Genomic DNA, 16,398 nt, shown 5'->3' with positions numbered 1-16,398 from the left:
AAATATTACTAAAAAAGTAACCACTAACCACGCTCTGCTCTGTCATAAGCTCATACCAATTTGATGCGTCTGACGCATAGATTTATTTGCAAACTGCACTTGCCATATTAAACCCTAACACGTGTTTGCATTTCGCTCCATATGACCAAATTGCAGTGGACATGACATGCCAATTTTGTAATGCTTCATGAAAATGATTGCAGTATCATGATATTCATGTTGCAGACAGTGCATTATGGCTAATGTCGAACGGAGGTCGGAGTCCTGTCAAATGATTTGACAGCCTGCCATGCCCATACTTAACCCGCGCGGGGCTGGGGTCTCCAGCCGAACGCGCGGGGCTGGGGGGGGGTAAATTTTACCCCCCCCCCTGTTATCTCCCAAACTAATGGTCCGATTTGGAAAATTCAAACGCCAATCGAAAGCTCTCATCACGAACTACTAAAAACATGTACTTAATTTAAAGTTTGAGGTCAAGGTCAAGGTCAGGTCAAGGGTACAAATTGCAAGTTTCTACAGTATCGGCCTTGCACCGTAGTTGCCGAAGAATGGAGTCATGGACTGAGACTGATCGCCCAAAACGTGTTCTTAGGCTACCAAGACAATATTCGTTGCATACAATATCATTCAGAGGTCAAGGTCAAGGTCAGGTCAGGTCAGGTCAGGTCACCAAAAAACAAAATATAGAAAAGGGCATGTGCGACACATGTTTTATGGGTCATTTTACTCATAGAATTCAATAGGCACACTCAATAAGTGATATGGACCACCTCTGGATGAATTTCAGGTCGAGGTCAGGTCAAGGTCAGGTCAAGTGAGGTCAAATTTTGAAGTTGGTTGTTAAGGCCTAAAAAGGTGTCTATCTGATGCAGTTTTTCACGGCGAATCGAATGGTGCTATTTTTGTTTCCGTACGAGGTCTAGAACTTCCAAAAAAGTCATTTTTCAAAAAAATTGTGTGTCGTGACGTCATAAAATTTTGAATAACTCCCACATTTTTGAACCGATTCTTCTAAAATTTGGTATGTAGGTGCACATAGACCACTTCTCTGACATATATTCCGGTTTTTTCGATAGACTCAAAATTTTGGATTTTATAATGATTTTCCCAAAAAATTCAGTTTTTGAAAAAATGTAGGCCAAAATCCAAAATTTTCAAAAAATCGAGATAGCCATTTGATAGACAAAGTAAAATTACGTATAACCTTTTTTGTTACGTCTTGATTCCTTTAAAAATGAAGATGTTAGCGGCGTTTGAACTTTTGCCGTTTTTGAGGCGAAAATGGCGAACATGACGTCACTAAAACGTCAATTTCTCAAAAATTTTCCGACGGATTTCGCTCAAAATTTCAGGGAACGTGTCAAATTAATGTAAGAAAAGGTACTGAAAGTTTGGCGGCGCTGCGCGCCGCCGTTTTTGAGATATCGCAAAAATTCGCGAGGGGGGGTAAAATTTACCCCCCCCCAGCCCCGCGCGGGTTAATGCTATAAGTACACTATTTAATTCGGAGTGGTATGCCTGCACATACGCCGATAAATGACTAATCCAGCCAAGGCGACTGAGAATGAGGCAAATATTCTTAACATTCTTTCTCGTCATTTATTGCAAGCGTTGCGGTAAAATGCAAATTGAATTCCTCTTTTTTGTGATATTTTAATGCTATGTTAACAGGCATTGATTGTCCCTCGGCTTTTGTTTATGCCATGCTTTTTCATTCTGATGCATCGGACTCTTTTCTAAGAAACAATTACGAGTATACCACCCTAGTTTATTAGGCCAGATGAAGCTCCGGCCTAACTTCTGCATCAGTTTTGAATGAAAAGAAATTAAGACGACTTTAAAAGGAAATATACCACTTTTAGCATGGGGTTTTAAACTGGAATAGCATGAACAGTTTTGCAGCTTGAGCTGAGACTAGCGGGCAAACCAGGAGCCTTTACTGCCCAACGATCACCCTAGGCAAAGAAAGCCTCTATTTCTCGTTCCCAATCAGTGCCTTACGCATTAATGTGGTACCTTACGGGAGAATGCAAAGAATGCATCCACGTCTGGCAGAGGCAACACCGCCACCGTAAACCAATCAGCATGCAGTTGGTTTTGAACTGAGCAATATGATTGGTCAGCGATTGGTCACATGGTTTCCGCAGCAGCGTTTTCACGCCCCCCTCTAACTCGGCTCCCGGGCCACGTAGTGACACGCGGTAAGAGGCCATAAAAGAGCGTCAAAAATAATGACGGAAACGCTTCAACCAGTTTTTAGGTCAGTTCAAAGGTCGCCGGAGGTCATCAAAGGTCAAATTTAATCCATTTCAATAATTTTGGAAACTGCCAAGGGCTTACTCGGGAACCAACAGAACTACAGCGTCGTGGAAAAGCGCATTCGATACCCCTTTTACAGAACTGTCTGGATATTGTTCTCAGATTTGACCCCAGGTCAACGGTTTAGCCTCCGGAGAGCAAGAACTTTACACAGCCATTTTCACGAAACATGTTTTCCGGTAATAACTTTTGACTCCAGAGAGCCACGTTAGTTATTTTGCCAGCATCGAGTTCCTCTCTTCGAAGTTCGAGACGCGTCGAATTAACTATACGTTGACCTTGAACGGTCATTTTGAAAATTTGACCTTAGGAAGGTCATGAGCTGACCGGAAAAGGTCATGTTGCATTTCAGTCGCTCCGTATCGTTGACCTGAACACAACTGACGTGTTTTCATCGCTCTAGCAAGTCTTTATCAAAAGTTATAGCCAAAAAACTGCTGGTGACCGTTCATGACTTGCGATGACCTCAGGGGCATACAGAGTTGTCACACGTGCATTTTTCAGATTCATGGTGTCATATTTACCCATGAATCGATGTTTAGAGGGTTTAGAACGACATTCGTCCAAAAGAGGCGCATTTCAATGTTCACCCATAGACTTCTAATGGAGAGGTCGCAAAATTGACCTGACTTTACGTCACATACAGATGCATAAAAAATCCGAGACATACATTTTATGCATACTGTTACTCTTATCAATGGCTGAAAGTTTCAAAGTGATCGTTCAGTCGGCGTAGCTATGGCGAGCCTTTGAACTTTTTTGAGGTAAGGACACTTGACGTAGGACTTGTTGACCTGACCTTGAACGACCCGGGTCTGAAATTTTCACATGTGCGGCAAGGATGTATGAACAGGTGTACTAAATACGGCGGGGCGAAAAACTTGAGGGGGGCATAAATACGCCCCCCCTAGCACGGCGTGGGTTAAATTCTTCATGAATGCATGCAAATCAATTAGTTAATTTCTTCAACCTGCAACCAGAGCTTTGCGGTGGGTCCTGCCCGGGTGACTACAAAGTTATTGCAGCACAACTATTTGAAAAAAATGCGTCTATGCTTACGTTTTTGGCCCTGTGTGTGCCAGATTGTTGACTTGAGATCACATCTGAGGGCATGCTAGTGAAAGGGTTTTGAAAGATCTATTGAATGTGCTTTTCCTCTTCCACTTTGGGTACACGTGTTATGCACCCATTCGGGAACTTCCCCGTAAAATTTCCTGACTGTCAATTTTTCCCAAACGTTAGGCGGCACGGGCGGACATAGATAGCAGCGCCTCTATCGGTCACTAGGGAAAGCTGGGCTGTAGGCGACGAAATACCGGCTGAGTTGTCACACGTTGAATAGGTTTATAGACATCAGTCTTGTGAAAAAGTTGAACTTTTGCCTTCAATATTTCTACAGGCAATTTTAGAAGTGTCTTCACATAGATTACAAAACCGTTTAGATTATTGTGTTCACTTCAACCCTTCCCTATTGTTCTTGATTATGCGGGAACTATTTCTAGTTAGTGTTTCTAGCTTAGTAAAAGAACATATTGTGCAAACGATGAAAAAAGCATAAATGGAAGATTTAAAATGTAATTTTCTCTAACATTTAATGGTAAATTATCTACACATCAAGGAAAAGGCGCATGCTAACTGATAATTTAAAGTTCTTGGGGCCAGTTGTTTTCTTCTTTTGTTACGTCGCCCCAATGGCCGCGAATACACTTGTGATAACGCCTATCGAGTGGCTCAAAACTCATGATGTAGTCTGTAGATAACATGAACACAAAAGGATTGTGATCTCAACCAGTTCATGAGTACAGGGATGTAAATCGGATGCAACTTTTTCGAGACCGATACAAAACTGATGCCAACTTGTTTGGTATTCAATCTCAATAATTTTAGTTATTTCACTCAGTTTGGCAAGCGAAGAAAATGAGCCTACCGCGCGTGCTCTCTGCTCGGCGCCGGCCTCGGCCAGCCTGCGGCAGAGATGCACGCGCTGACGCGGCACCCGTGGTCCGATTGCGCCCATTTTTTTGATACGATGGTCCGCCCCACCCAAAGTTTGTGGTCACCAAATTTCACGTCGATACGCGGCGCCGTGCCGGCGCAAGAAGACACATACGGCTGACGGAGACACAGACAACTTAAAATTTATTTTTTAGTTTTTTACAAGTTACTTACTACGTTAAACGAAATTGACCTCAAGGCAAAGAAAAATAGGTCATATATAGGCCATGGGACGGTCCAGGGGCGCGGGAACTACTTTCAGACTAGGGGGGGGGGGCACACCACGATAGAGATCAGCCTAGGGTACCCCCAAGTCTTTTCTCGCCGGTTTTAGGCCACTTATTTTCCATCCCTTGACTTTTTCAACAACAAAAAGAAAACATTTACATAAAGAGTGCGGTATTCCGTTTCAAAGTTATGGGGGCACCGCCCCCACGGCCCCAGAGTTGTGGGGGAAAGCTGTCCCCACTGCCCCCGCCCCGTTCCCACGCCTATGATGGGGTCGCTTTACTAAAAAAAAGAATAACACGAAATTGTCGCGGGAAATGGTGGCTTGATCAACTTCTAAAGGCCGTGTTACACTGCCGAATTTTGGCCACGACCCTGTCGCCGAATCACGTCGTGTAGGAAATCGGCGAACAGTTCACCGACAGAGGCGAACAGTTCGCCGACAGAGCCCGATTTGCAGACAACGGGTGGGGGCGCCCCTAATCGTGCGCGGGTCGAAGGTGATCCATGATTCGGCGAACATCGCGAATGAATGGCGAATCTGTTGCGAATAGTCGGCGATACCTTGGCAACAATTCGGCGCACGTAGCGACATGTCGGCGGTGACTCGGCGAGTGTTTGGCGATCATGTTCGTTTATTATAAGTTCGGCGAACGGCCACGAAATTTTCATTTTTCATGAAATTTTCGTGGCGGTCGTGACGAACCGTAAAAGTCGCGCGGTGGGCACCGACTGGTCTGCGAAATGCCAAGACCGTGGAAGAAAGATCCCGAATCGATCCGCGACATAGGATGACTTGCATATTCGTGCACATTCGTGTACCAAAATTCGGCAGTGTAACAAGGGCTTAACCCGCGCCCTGCTGGGGGTCCTGGATTTCCACGCCCTGCTGGGGGGGGGGTGTTTGAACACCCCCCTTCTAACTCGACTCCTGGGCCACGTAGCGATACGCGGAAGGCGGCGTTCGAAAGAGCGTCAAAAATAATGAGGAAATCACTTCGGTCAATTTTTTGGTCAGGTCAAAGGTCAGGTCACCAGAGGTCATTGAAGGCAAAATTTCGCCGATTTCCAGGTCGAATGTCGAAAATTTCCAAGAAGCCAACGCATAACTCGGGAACCAATAGAGCTACAGCGCCGCGGAAAAGCGCATTCGATAGCCCTGTTAACGCCCTTTCTGAGTAATTCTCTCAGATTTGACCTACCGTCAACGGTTTTGCCTGCAGGGGGCAAAAACTGCAAAAATAGCCGATTTTTTCGGAAACAGTTTTTCTGCAATAACTTTTGACCCAAGCCTTGAACGAGCTTACTTTTACCGGCATCGTGTTCCTCTCGTCAAGACACATCGAATGAACTATAACTTGACCTTGAAAGGTCAACTTGAAAATTTGACCTCAGGTCAAGGTCATGACCTGACCGGAAAGGGTCATGTTGCATATCAGTCGATCCGTATCGTCGAGCTGAACACATCTAAGGCGTTTTCATCGCTCTAGCATGCCTCTATCAAAAGTTATTTGCGAAAAACTGTTAGATACCATTCGTGACCTAAGATGACCTCAGGGCATAAACAGGGGTCACGGACACCATTTTCATGTTCAGTGTGTCTAAACCACTTGTAATTCAGTGTTTGGGTGTGTTTATAATGTCTTTCGTCCAAAAGAGGCGCATTTCAATTTTCTCCCATTGACTTATAATGGGGAGGTCGCAAAATTGACCTGACCTTAGGTCATCGATATCAAAATTCTGAGATATACATTTTGTACATGCTATTGCTCTTAGCAATCGCTGAAAGTTTCAAAGCGATCGGTCACTCGGTGTAGCTATGGCAGACATTGAAACTTTTTATGAGGTGAGGTCACTTCAAGTGACCTGGTGACCTGACCTTGAATGACCTTGGTCTGAAATTTTCACAACATGTGTAGAATTGATGTATGATAAGGTGTACCAAAAACGGCGGCGCTCCGCGCCGCCGTTTTTGAGATATTCGCGAAAAACCACAAGGGGGGGTGTTCAAACACCCCCCCCCAGCAGGGCGCGGGTTAAGGCCCGCTCTCATACAAAACGCCCACGCATCCCTATGGACACTGCGGCTTGTAGCAGTCGGCGAGCTGGCAGACAAGATTCTTGACGTTGAGCCCCGAATCAAACCAGCCGGACGGGGTTGAAGCCACATAATTCTCTGAACGTTCTCCGTTTGGCTGTCCGTCGGCCCACCAGCTGGAAAGTACCGACACCGGACCGCAGCCATCGATACCCGCAAATTCTCCTTCGGTTTCCATGTCGTTAACGCCCAGCCAAACCTGCGGTTTCTCTTGGGTGTCCGCTATCTGACGGATGCAGGTCATCTCGGGGTCAGAGCGGGGCACGGCCAGGTGGGCGCCCAGTGTCTCGCACCTAACGGCTGCTGTGGTGTAGTTGGTCCATTCTTCCAGACCCAGCAGGCAGTGTCCGGCGCACAGTATGAACCCCGGAGGACACTCACATGTGTCTGAAAAAGAAAGGACGGTGGGGAGATTTGACAAATACAACAAATACGATAAGGCAGGATTTTTTTTTTATTTCTTTATGAGTCAAGGAACATTCAACGACCGTCGTTTTGACTTGAGTGAGTGTCTGAGTTACGGCAGGACTTCAGGGACCCACCACCAAACCCACAGGTATATTTGTCCTCACCTGGGCAGTTGGGACGATCCCGGCTGAAGCTGACCAGTCCATCACCGGCGACCGTCTGCCCCGTCAGAGGCCAGTCAGAGCACGTGCTGTACATCAGACAGCTCTTCTCTGCAGCGCTGAACGTCACCCCTCGGCAGAGCCGCGAGTGAACGGCCACACAGGCGAGGGCGCACGTGGCCAAGGAGCCGGCCCACACGGCCGAGTGCGGAGCCGCAGAGCCGTCTGGCAAGGAGAGACTGGTGCCGGCGCGCAGGAATACAGCCGTGTCATCGCCGGTCACCCAGGAGGTCAGCCAGGTCAACGACAGAAGCAGCAGCAGGCACACGAGCGGCGGAGACGTCGTGATGGACATGTCGAAGGACTTGAGGGACTGACTCTCTTCAGACGTACTTTTAGAGATTGCCTGAAGGGCTAAGATATTTAGAGGTAGCGTTCTCTGAACCAATTCGCTCTCTCATAAAGCGTAGTACAAATCAGCTCTTTCTCAGTAAGACAATGAGCACAAATAATTTAAGCCCAAGAACCTCGTTCACGTCACTTTGACATTTCTAGCGACAAGACCACGGCGCTCCGTGCACGGTGGTGTCGAGGTCAGGTCGGCTCGGCACCCGATGTGAAGTGATCGAGACCCGGAGGGCAAATGCGGCCACTGAGGTGCCGTCGCACGTGCCGCCGGGTTGGATTTGCCTCCTGGGTGGCCAGGCGACGCCTTCGACGATCAATTGCAGCGCAAAAGAACTTCTAACAAACGACAGGGTAGAGAGAAGTTCGGCAAGTTACTATAGTGCCTTAACCCGCGCCCGGCTGGGGGTCCTTGATTTCCACGCCCTGCTGGGGGGGGGGGGGGTGTTTGAACACCCCCCCTTCTAACTCGGCTCCTGGGCCACGTAGCGATACGCGAAAGGCGGCGTTCGAAAGAGCGTGAAAAATAATGAGGAAATCACTTCGGTCAATTTTTTGGTCAGGTCAAAGGTCAGGTCACCAGAGGTCATTGAAGGCAAAATTTCGCCGATTTCCAGGTCGAATGTCGACAATTTCCAAGAAGCCAACGCATAACTCGGGAACCAATAGAGCTACAGCGCCGCGGAAAAGCGCATTCGATAGCCCTATTAACGCCCTTTCTGAGTAATTCTCTCAGATTTGACCTAACGTCAACGGTTTTGCCTGCAGGGGGCAAAAACTGCAAAAATAGCCGATTTTTTTCGGAAACAGTTTTTCTGCAATAACTTTTGACCCAAGCCTTGTACGAGCTTACTTTTACCGGCATCGTGTTCCTCTCGTCAAGCCGCATCGAATGAACTATAATTTGACCTTGAAAGGTCAACTTGAAAATTTGACCTCAGGTCAAGGTCATGACCTGACCGGAAAGGGTCATGTTGCATATCAGTCGATCCGTATCGTCGAGCTGAACACATCTAAGGCGTTTTCATCGCTCTAGCATGCCTCTATCAAAAGTTATTTGCGAAAAACTGTTAGATACCATTCGTGACCTAAGATGACCTCAGGGCATAAATAGGGGTCACGGACACCATTTTCATGTTCAGTGTGTCTAAACCACTTGTAATTCAGTGTTTGGGAGTGTTTATAATGTCTTTCGTCCAAAAGAGACGCATTTCAATTTTCTCCCATTGACTTATAATGGGGAGGTCGCAAAATTGACCTGACCTTAGGTCACCGATATCAAAATTCTGAGATATACATTTTGTACATGCTATTGCTCTTAGCAATCGCTGAAAGTTTCAAAGCGATCGGTCACTCGGTGTAGCTATGACAGACATTGAAACTTTTTATGAGGTGAGGTCACTTCAAGTGACCTGGTGACCTGACCTTGAATGACCTTGGTCTGAAATTTTCACAACATGTGTAGAATTGATGTATGATAAGGTGTACCAAAAACGGCGGCGCTCCGCGCCGCCGTTTTTGAGATATTCGCGAAAAACCACAAGGGGGGGTGTTCAAACACCCCCCCCCCCCAGCAGGGCGCGGGTTAATGTGGACTAACATGATTCTGTAATAAAAAAGTTTTTTTATTTATTTATCGATACAGGCATTGCACGTCAAAGTGCTGCTCGTATAGATTGTATTAACATACATGAATACCATTTTTGCCGTCCCAAGAGCGTTACCTGATTGATATCACGAATGACAACCAGTATGTTTCACTTCCATCCACCAACGCATTGATGCGTATGTACGAAGGCATTACATTCCGCAATCCGCCGCCTACGTTTCGAACTGGTTAGTGGGAAATGGGACATGCATTCCATGTCACCATTCAGAAGCGGGCTCGCCTCCTCCTGGCTCCTATAACAACCATCGAGCTGAGCTTGTAACATGCAATCTGCATCGCAGTTTTATGCCAATATTAGCTCTTCCCTAAAACTAACGGCGGGCCTGCCCTTCCCTTCGAGCCTACTCTTATGGGCGATTGAATATTATGGCATGCATTGCATTACTCCTCTTACCTCAGTGGCATATTGCACACCGCACACATCTTATCAGGCTATCAGCAATTCAATCATCCACTCCGTTCCCCACGCGTAAACAATGCAGAGGTGTCTGTTGCCTCGCGGAAAGTAGGTCGCCGTCGCCCACCCCTCCCCTCTCTTCTCCTTCCCTCCCCCACCCCCTCCCGGGGTGGCGAGCGGTCTCCGTCTAAGCCAATCAGCGATAAGTATTTCTGTGACGCGTCGGCCAAGCAGAAGTCAAGGCCAAGCAAATGTTTGAATTTGGACAATGCAGTTGAGTTGTCAAAAGGGCAAGGTGGTGAGTGATTGGTGATTATTTTGTGATAAGTGACGCTTGGTGATAATTTTCATCAGTGCTCGACTTCAAGCCATTGTGAGGAGTGATGTTTTGAGTGACTGAGTCGTATGCGTGCGATGAGTGATGCCCATTGTCCCATAAATCTTCGAAAGGCGATGGAGCATGGAAGCTCAGACCACGCGGGGTCAGTCTGAACCGTTTGAGCCAGTTTCACACGTGACAGACGACTGGATGAAGAGCTGCGTCTTCAAGAGTCTTCACGGTGACGTACCTAATCGCTCAGTAGCGTGCTAGTGGCTTATGGATGTGTAATGCATGTCGCTGTTTCACCAGCTAGTTCAGACTGGTGCGGTGATCAGTTTACATGAATGTCGTTTTGTATAGGCTTGGTAGGGCCCGACCCCTACCAATAATTTCAGAATTTTAAAGGAAATAGTTCACTTTCCTGAAATTAGTATTTTGCTATGGATTTATGTTTTTTTATGCTCAAAATGATCATAAAATAAAACAAAACGTTTTTGTAACAAGGATTATTTTCTATATTTTAGTATAAGAAGAACTATATTCTATATAAAATAATGTTTGACGCGGAAGCTTATTACGCGTTGACCAATCATATTGCGTAGGACAAACCCATCGGCTGTAAGCAGCATTCTGATTGGCTGACGATGACGTGACTGCATTCCTCAGCAAGGCACGCATTCCTCTGCAAGGCACTCTTTTTGGAACGAAAAATGGAATATCTTCGTCTAGGGTGATCGTTGGGCCGTAAAAGCTTCTGATTTGTGCTAGTCTCAGCGCAAGCAACAAAACTGCTATTCCAGTTCCAAACCCCATGTTAAAAGTGAACTATTTCCTTTAACATAAACCATATGACGTTGCATGGTAAAAATGGCTTTGGTATCCTATAATTAACCATTAGAAATAGAGCCCTACCAATAAATTTCGGAAAGTGACGCCCGTGTCATGACACGGGCGTCACTTTCCGAAATTTATTGGGGTCGCTTATTTATTGGGGTCGCAGTTGAGTCATTGAGGTTATGCTTAGAGCTGAGGTATTGATTGATTTAGTCGGTATCTGATTTCAAAATTGCAATGATTTTTAAATGTAACGGTCAAGACAAATTGAATGTTTTATGTTGAAAGAACGAAAACCTTGAAATATATTGGGCGTTTAAAACGTTTTTTTTTGTAATTTGTATTCGTTTCAGGCTACACTGAGGTAAAACATGGTTAAAAACGGAATACTTCGGCTTTATTGATTTGCCTTGTTCACTAAACCAGTGAACAAGGCAACTCAATAAAGCCGAAATATTTGGTTTTTAACAATTTTTTACCTCATCGTACCCCGAAACGAATACGAATCACAATCATTTACCTGAGGAAGATTAGAAATGACACATCGTCAATACCTGATTTTTTATACGTATTCTTCATCGATTTTGTCAAAGAAGCGTTGAAACTGATTTATATTCAAGATTTACTTCAATTTGCATTTATTTCATTTTTAAATTCAACTACCACGAGCATACTTGCAGATTTATCACTTGCTATTCATTAGCAAAGTATGACGTTGCCACTTGCCAATAGCTCTTTCAGTTGCTCCAATCCATTCTTAAAGTCGAATCCCTCGTCACTTACGTACGTTACGTTGTCAATTTACATTACAATTATGGCGCCCATAATGTCATAGTTTATCGCCACTCAACCATACGTCATTTTCTTCAGAACTGAATCAGCTCATTGCTAACGCCAAATGTCAGTTGTTAAAGACCATCAAGCATTCAGGTTTGATGACACATTTTATCGTCTGGATACTAGGTAGATTGATTCAAATTATTAGTAGCATGAGATACTCGCAATGATTGCAACTGCTAGTGTACCTTCAAAGTTAAATGGTAGCTTAAACATTTTACATTTCCGTTGATCGTGCCCGTTTAGAATATTTATTGGTAATATCCAAGAGGGTATTGCACGTTTATGTCACACATTCTTCGGAACCACAACTGCCCATGGTTTGCTGTTCATGTGCGAAATGATATTCAGCGGGTTCCATTTTTGGCTGCAGGAAGTTCACAAGTCGGGTTGAGATGAATCTAAGCAAATATTTTGTGGAGCGTTAGTTGTTAGTTTTCATCACTAAACTTCAAAGAACAATTTCCTCATTTTTAGTTGTCATGGGCAGCGACGATAACTTGATTCTGATTTTGTATTCAGTAGCGGCGGAACATCTTCGATTAAGGGGGGGGGGGGGTCACTGCCGACTTTTGATCCCATTCTTTCCATGCAACGTCCATAGGGCTAGTGTTAAAATGTCAAAATCAAAGGGGGGCACGGTGCCCCGGTGCCCTCCCCGTTCCGCCGCCTATGTTTGTATTATGTGGAAGGTCTTCACTGTATTTTGTTAATTGCTTGACTAACTGAAGTGCGATTAGCATTGTCCCTCCCACTGCCCTGCAAAACTTTAAAAAAGACAGGATTTTATCATAGGGTTCCGTTCGTATTTCGTCCGTATTTCGTTATTTCGTTCGTATTTGTGTGTACCTATTCCTCGTGTGTGACCTGCGTGGTGCCTCACTTAGAGCGCGTACGCTTTAGCTTAGTTTGCATAGTGACAAAAGTATGCAAGTAATTGTAAAAACATGACCTGTAATGAATGCAGCTGTCAGCTCAGGACGCCAAACATGAAGTTCGAGGTGCAATTTCCCGGCAATTTCCTTCTTCCAAAATATGAGCTTGTTGTTTGCTGAACACCATGCACACAAAGTCATTGACATTTCCAAGTGCAATGAACAGTAATTGTGACAAATAATGATAGACCACTTTGATTAATTTGAATATTCAAGTTCTAACCTTTACGACCTCATGCTGTGGAAACATTTATTAAAGCTGTATTCAACATAATTTATTGATGGAGAGTCTTACGATTCATCGCAGCTTGAGCACTGAGCAGCCACTTTGAATATAAAATGTGAATGTCCGTCTAACTAATGTGTACTTGCCTGGGGTGTGCAAACTGCATTATTGCATTCCTTAGGCACAAAACAGTGTTGAACTCCCATTGACCGAGGGGAAGGGGCGTTAAATGCGCCTGCCGACTTTTCGCGATAACTCGAGAAGGAATCACACGATCGACTTGAAATTTGCTACAGCTTCTCTTGCATCAATTGTGAATCATCTGACAAGCCCTTTTTTGGAATCTGTTGTTTTTTAGGCACAAACTAATTTCTGACGTCACTGCAAGCCGGCTCCGGCCGAAATGTGGCATATCTCATAAACTCGCTGCAAAGCGTGCTATTGACAAAGTTGAAAATAAAAACCACCATAGGCGTTGATTATAACGCTCTACAATACGAATATCTCGGATTCACGAGAAGTTACTTTTTGGTACAAGTTTTCCCTATATTTTGGTTTTTGGTTTTTACTACAATTTGTGTTTTGCAAAATTTTCGAAACAAAACGGAACACATATGACAGGGTTATGTGAGACAAAGGTACAAATTTCAGCAAGATATCTCAAAATTGACCCAAAATCTAATATTTTACCTCTCAATAGGTACTGTGTCCGTCCAGTGATGACTTACTGATTTTGAATGTCATTCTTCGAACGCATCATCATATTACAGGGAAACAAACGTCACCGCTGGATTTCTGGGAGCACCTGCATCTGTCGGACACCTTTTTTGTTGAAATCGCGCAACTTCAAAAGTTCAAAAAGTTGACCTTTTTGACTTGACCCTAACCTGGCCTTCACCCTTGACCCGGGAGCTGCTGGTGTATTTCGCCAGTGCCACCCACCATTTGCTGGGGGGGGGGGGGGGCGTTAAACGTCCCCAGCCGATCACTCGAGGATCAATAGACGCAGCGAAACGTGCAAGAAGGCAAGCGAAAGAACGCGACAAGACGCTTCTAGTGAGAACTTGAAAAATTAACCCGCGAGTTGCTGGGGGGGGGCGTTAAACGCCCCCACTTTTTTCGCCGGGCCATAGCATAAAAACGGCGCGCCGCAGGCGCGCCAAATTTTGGGTACCTGTAGGGAATTGATTGAAGTTTATTGTGACAAAGTTTCAAAAAAATCGGTCGGAAATTTTTTGAGATATCGAGGTTTTAGTGACGTCATGATTTCTGAGTTTTCGACCAAAAACGGCATATGTTCAAAAAATCATATAAAATCACAGAATAGACATACAGACATGCCGTAAACGCCATTAGACTGCCAATACCATGAATAATCAAATGGCTATCTTCGATTATTGATTATCGTTCCGCATTTTCCATAATCTTGAACTGAATCTTGGCAATTTTTCGTGACTACTTCACGACCATGATACATCAATTTCTTATATTGAACTTTTTGAGCCAAACACGAACACATATGATAAAATGAATGTCACTATCGTGTTCTACGCCCCAAATTACCTATTAAACATGTGTCACAGGCTGCGAATATCAGTTTTGATTTTCGGGGATATGTGCCTACCCGGTTGACCTGACCTTGACCCTGACCTATGCTTGACTGACCCCTACATGGAGCTGACACTCTTGTAGGCCTTATAAGATGGATTGTGCACCGTTTTCAAAGAGTTTATGGCGAGAGGCGCCCATTGCGAAGTCCTGAAGTCCATGCTACTGAAAGCCCGATTTCAGGTGTTTGACCTGACCTTGACCCGACCTGTGACCTCAAAATTCAACTTTAAAGTACTCATCTGAAGCGTCTCGTCGCGCTCTTTCGTTTGCCGCCTCGTGCGTTTCGCTGCGCCTATTGGTTCTCGAGTTATCGGCTGGGGGCGTTTAACGCCCCCCCCCAGCAAACGGTGGGTGGCGAAATACCCCAGCAACTGCCGGGTTAATTTAGAGGTAGCAGGTCGTGTCAAGGTCAGGTCAAACACCAGAAATTAGACTTTCAGTAGCATGGACTTTTGACCCTTAATTTAGCTTTAGCTAAAACTTTGCCAAAACATCAACGAGTTTCTTCAGCCAGAGGTAGGCTGAAGGCATTGACCCACTATAGTCCGATTTTTAAGCCTGTCTTAGCGTTAAAAGCGCTCTTATGAAAATCCCACGTGATGCCTCCCTACCCTAAACACTGGCCAGTTGTAAATTTCATCTTAGTCTTGATTTTTCTTTCGACTCTATATTCATTGTAATAGCTCGACTCGTGCCTTGCTTATTTGTGCACTTAAAGCGAGCAGACAGGCTTAAAGAATCTTACTGTAGTAGGCGATTTGTCATTTGTACGCTGATGATGTTCGCCGTCCGGTGTTTGCCGTATATTCTGTTTGATCAAGTTGGGACCGTCATACCGTTGACGCCGCGCTGCCCCTGGCGGTCATTTACTAAACTAATAGTTGCCCGTATCCATTGCACTAAGAGTAGGTGGCGGTACATGTACCGTGGCCTTCCTGGCCCAGCGCTGCTCGGCGCGGGGGCGCTCATCTTACTTCACCGTTTGTCGATCCATCCACACTTGCGGCATCGGACGCTGCAGCCTGCAGGTTTTGGGTAACTCATTTTAGCAGACACACAGTGATCAAGGTATTTGTTACCGAAAGCTCTGTTTTTTTATTGTGTATTTGAATACATTGTCGTTTTTTATATATATCTGTCATGGATAACACACAATTTTTATATATATTGGGTAACTGTTTTCCGAATGTGTCTTTTAATTCCCAAAAGATCTAGCTTTTATCACGACCGACCGGTATTATGCAAGCCGCTTAGAGAGAGCTGAAGGCTTCTGTTGGCTGGGTCAAATGGTTCACTTTGCATTCATTGATTTGATTCATATGTCACATTACCTACTTCGAGAGCTGTCGCTACAGGACTTTGGCCCTCGTTTTGGCAGTCCATTCATAAAATAATGTTTTCAGTATGCTGAAGCCGTGTGATATAAGCGTTTTAACATCGAAGATGCATAGAATTTACATAATAAAATCAAGGCAAATATTTTGTGTAAGCTTATGTTTTTAAATCATTAAAGGTATATCTTCACTCGAATCCTCTTTCACTGATTCAGGTGTGTTTTCTCGAAGAGTCTGTTTGATTTATGACCTCATAAAGATAAGCTCTTCAGCCACACAATTGGTCGTTGACACCAAACAATGGGGACGTCGCCTTGACACCACGCTGACACCAGTAACTCGGCGGCGAGTGGAACGCCACCTCAGTGTCCGCACTCCGCACTCACCCTCGTTTGGTCCGTCGCGACACATCTACCCACGGTCTACCTTATCGACTGCTGTTCTGCCGTCAACAGTCCGCAGCCCCTCGAGAGTTGACCTGTCGAGGTCGTCTTGGAACCCTCGTCTGTGGTATATTGCCCACGGGACGCGAGAGTGACGGCTGTTCTCGAAACTGTTTTTCTGAGCTTTTGTTTGTGCCATTCGATGTGCATTGCGATAAGTGTCCTCCGGCCGCACT

Source organism: Amphibalanus amphitrite, unplaced genomic scaffold (genome assembly GCF_019059575.1).
Source record: "Amphibalanus amphitrite isolate SeventyFive unplaced genomic scaffold, NRLGWU_Aamphi_draft 001600F_arrow, whole genome shotgun sequence".
NCBI lineage: Eukaryota > Metazoa > Arthropoda > Thecostraca > Balanomorpha > Balanidae > Amphibalanus > Amphibalanus amphitrite.
The sequence above is the reverse complement of the archived record's forward strand: the minus strand, read 5'-3'. Positions refer to the sequence as shown.